Source organism: Vanessa cardui, chromosome 21, assembly GCF_905220365.1.
Source record: "Vanessa cardui chromosome 21, ilVanCard2.1, whole genome shotgun sequence".
NCBI classification, from domain to species: Eukaryota; Metazoa; Arthropoda; class Insecta; order Lepidoptera; family Nymphalidae; genus Vanessa; species Vanessa cardui.
Genome location: NC_061143.1, coordinates 10,419,920 through 10,425,039, shown reverse-complemented (window position 1 = coordinate 10,425,039; position 5,120 = coordinate 10,419,920).

Genomic DNA, 5,120 nt, shown 5'->3' with positions numbered 1-5,120 from the left:
ATATTGACGTTTTATGAAATTTTTAAATTTGTTATAAATTTCAAGCAATTGTTTAGAACCTTGCCATGCTCTTCCAGAGTCTTTCTGATTCTTCCATACATTAATATTTAATAGAATTTATAAGGAACTACCAAGTTGCTTTATCGATTGCTAATTGTCACCTATGGCTTCCTATGTCCTTGGAATGCAAGATTGATTCATATCAAACTCCATCTAATTTGGTTCATTAGTGTCATTGTAAAAAGGCAACGGACATAGTTACGTTAATATTTATAATTTTAGTGAGATTGGTGCATTCAGCGCAAGCGTATGAATTACCTTAACTCAAGAGTTTAAATAAATCAGCCCAATGGAAGATTATTTTTATGATTTAGTTAGGACGATGGGGAAAATTTCCCACTCAGTGGAATCTGATAATCATCCTAAGACATTGGCGCTGTAAGAAATATTCCTTATCCATCTTCGGAGCTGAAAGCAAATGGTTGTTGAAGATAATTATCCAGATTTAATTAACAGGATTGCAATAATAAAATAAATAAATTTGAGACAACATCACATACATTACTCTGATCCCAATGTAAGTAGCTTAAGCACTTGTGTTATGGAAATCAGAAGTAACGACGGTACCACAAACACCCAGACCCATGACAACGTAGAAAACTAACGGTCATCTACATCGACTCGGCCGGGAATCGAACCCGGGACCTCAGAGTGGCGTACCCATGAAAACCGGTGTACACACCACTCGACCATGGATGTGGATGTCATGTATGTATTTAGAAAATTTTCGAAGTAATTTTATGGAAATCACTATGATAATAATGATTAAATGATGCCCATACGCGTAATTATGTGTACTTTACCAACGAATTACATTCGTGAGAGAATTTTTCGTTTTACGTAAACATGTGAATTCCCAGATGTTCTTGTGGTCAGCTCGATGTGGGGAACTCGCGCGTTCGTTCAGAATTGGATAAGTTGTATTATAACTTAACAAATATTTTGGGAAAACTTCAATATTGATTATGGAACTTAACTTATACTTTGATTTTATGTAAATACTAGTTGTCGTCATCGTGTTAGTTGTCATGACTGAAAAAAAGTAGTCTATGCCCTACGGCTAATAGAGGTAACGGGACGCTGAGCTCCTTTTAATTCTCACACCCCATTTGTTCGACGCAGCCTGCGAATGTGACTCATGAGAGGTATGAAATAGAAAATCTTATTTATTAATAATATTTTAGGATGTTGGTTGGTCATATGTCAGGCGAAAAAGTAGCCTATGTCCTTTCATTGAGTTCAAGCTTGCTAAAACAAATTTCATCAAGTTCATTTCATTGGTTTGGTCGTGAAAGAGAGACAGACAGACAGTCACATTTACAATATTAGTATAGATTTTATATGAAGATAGACGAACCATAAAGTGTAACTAAGGTGTATATGATGTGATATTATGAAGTCACCTTCACATACTTATTTTGGTGACCAGCGAGATGAGATCTGACCTGATGGAAAGTGACTGCAACCGCACATGGAGATCCAACCTTTCACATGCATTGCCGGTCTTTTAAAAATGCGTAGGGTCTTTTCCTAAAGATTACCAAGACATATCGTTTTGGAAAAGGAAAGCTGGTTCCACAGAGTAACTGTGCAAGGTACAAAATGTCTTAAACGTTTTTTAAGACATTTTCGATTTTGTGGTCTTTGTTTTCGCTGGTTAAACGCCTTGCCCCCACGTGGAAGTATGGGTAAAATGTGGTAATGCAGTGCATTCACATTTATTGTGTTCCATCCTTGTCAAATAGACATTGACAGACATTGTAGAAATAGACACGCGATGATGTGGTCTGAGCTTAATATTGTTTTTTTTTTTTAATAATTCAATTAAACCTCCATCGTAAAAAAATAATTCACTTGCCGATAACTGACGTTAAACATTTCAACTTTTCTCTTTTTAATAACGTTCTCGCGTCTTTTCGTTCCAACACAACGCATTATTACACCAACATTGTACGTTTATGAGAAATTTCAAGCAAATATTACATTTTATTAGCCTGTATGTGTTATTACGTTTAGATACTAAATTTTCATACGTATTAATTTTTAGAAGTTTATCATTCTTTTAACATATCATAAAATCTTTCAGTGAATATTGAATATTATATGTACATATGATATAGCAATAAAGACCTGGTGGTATGGGTCACCTGATAATAACTGGTCACAATCAATATACATTGACGCTGTAAGAAACATTAACTTTTACTTAGATCGTCAATGCTCCAAGTTCCAACCTTGGGAACTAAGATATCCCTTGTGCCTACACTGCCTTACTGGCCTTCAAACTGGAAAACAAAATACTTTAAATAATTAACAAGACATGTAAAATTTCTCATCAATCGAACGAAAGATCCATGAATGCTATGCTTACAAAAATAAGCATTCAATTTTATACAAATATAGTTTTAATAGGTATTTGGTTATCTTTATATCTATACTAGTTGATGCCCGCAGTTTCACTCGTTTTTTAGGGGTTCGTTTTCATGTGTCAGGCAAAAAAATTAGTCGATGTCCATTCTTGGAGTTCGAATTTGCTTCATACCAAATTTCGTCAAATTTGGTTGAGCGGCTTGGTTGTGAAATAGGAAGAGAGGACAGACAGACAGACAGAGTTACCTTCACATTTATAATATTATTAGTTAAGACATAAATCTATGTACATAATATGTATGTCACTGAATTCCTAAACCATTGGACTCATATCGATATACTTAATTATGTATTGATTGAGTTCTGGAGTATTAACTTTCGATGCAACAGAGGACGCTGCAATTAGGAAGTAAATTAAATTCCTATTGTACACAGATGAAGTCGGGACGAATAACTAGTTATCTTATAACGATTCACGTAAACTTTGTAGAAAATCTGAACTACTATTCGCAAGGCTACTTCATATATTCTAGATTTTATACGAGAGTATAATTTTGTTATTGAATTAATTTTATGACTAAAAAAAAGTTTAAAATCAACACCTTAAGGTAACACCGACCATAATTCCATATTATCTGAGCAGTGTAAGTGTATACCGTCGGCCATAATAAGTATACATTTGTGATGGTTTTTAAAGACGCGTTCACATGTAATATATTTGTTTATATTTGTTTATATGCACTTATTTTATTCAATTATCTTACTCGCGATATTATTTTAACGGTTATTACAGTCAGTGATTTTATCATTACATAGTATAAAACAAAGTCGCTTACCGCTGTCTGTCCCTATGTATGCTTAGATCTTTTAAATTACGCAACGGATTTTAAAGCGGTTTCTTTAAATAGATAGATTCAAGAAAAAGGAAACATATAAATGTATAATACATGCACAATATAGCAGAGCACGATTGAAAAACTGTTAACATTGTAAGACATTCTGCAGTATATCTTGTATCAGTATTAACGCAACGTGAGAAGTCGGGGCGGGTCGCTAGTTTAATATCATATCATACTATAATAATATAGTATACGAATCTCACCTCAGAACATCGTGACATGTCTGTTAAATATATTTATAATAATAACAATCGTAGGTCAGTTAAGATTGTATGATTGAAATACAAGGATAGTTTTTCTTGTATAATACTGTAGGTTTCCTGTCATTTATTACGAATGCCTGATTACATGTGATATATGTATAGTATATGTTATCATCTTTTCCTCTCAAAACGTTCAAATTTCAATTCAAAAGAAAGCCATTTTTTTACTTAATTGTAACTGTGCGCTGACAATTAAATCGGCGGACAGTCACCAGTTCCCGTTACTGAGTATTATAAAGTCAGCATTTAAAAATAATTCATATCATAATTAAAAAACTTACCATTGATCTTTGATTTTCTCATAATAATGTAATTTTTTATTCTCATTCGAATCTGTAGAATCACTTTCAAGTAACGTATGACAAGGTAAGCACACATGAACCTTAATAATAAAACCTATTAGGTTTGATTGACAGCATTTGAAGGCTTTTTATCTACGTAACAAGAGCTCGGATCGAATTAAAATAATTACGTTTGTGTCAAGGAGTGATCTAGAGATGTGATTACACATGATTGCCTATTAATAAGTCTTCTTTATAACGATTTGGTTAGACGTGTCTCTTATAGAATAGATATTAAATTTAATTGTTAATAGGTTATTAATTTGTCCTGCATTGTATTTAAGGTTTCTTTGTTTAATCTATACATATTATAAGATTGGAGTGTCTGTTTGTAATATTAAAATAGCCCTTTTTTGCTCAATGTATATGTATGTATGTATACACGTTACTAATACCAAAATAACTTTTTTTAAAAAAAATTACAATTTTTGTGTGTCTGTCTGTTCCGGCTAATCTGTGGAACGACTGGACCGATTTTGATGCGACTTGCACGGTCAGATAACTGATAAAATAAGGAGTAACTTAGGTTACAATAATGTTTTTTTTTTTGTTAAATTCAAACACGTACAAGATAGTGAATATATAAAAATTGTGTAGTTAACTGATGAAACTTAATTACATTTATGAATATATATAATTTGTGTAATTAATTTATGAAACTTAACATTGTAAGTAAAGGCATGTAGATTTATGTATTATGTTTATTACTTTTATTTATGTTTTTTACTTTTTACTTTAAGGTATAAGTTCTCATGTTTATAAGGTTGGTTGTAAGTATCATTGTGGATAGATCTTTACAACGCAGCTGCACGCTAGCTACCGGTTCTGTTAGCTCCTGCGAATCGATCGACTAACATTTTCTTATTACGATCAACGTAATGACCGTTTGTGATTCGGGTTTGGTTCCGTTACGATCGAAATACATTTTTATATTGTTTTTTATATTTGATACAAAAAATGACGTCTCAATTTTAACAAACACATATTATTTCTTTTTTATTACCGTTGTTATTTTATATTATCGTTGATTATGGATTTATATGTCTTAGCAACTGTCATATGTATCGTTATATTATGAGCAAATTACATAAAATAATTATAAATTGTAGTATATGTGTTATTCTGATATATAACTAACATATATCTTCACAAACTTTTGCATTTATAATATTAGTAAAATTTAACAT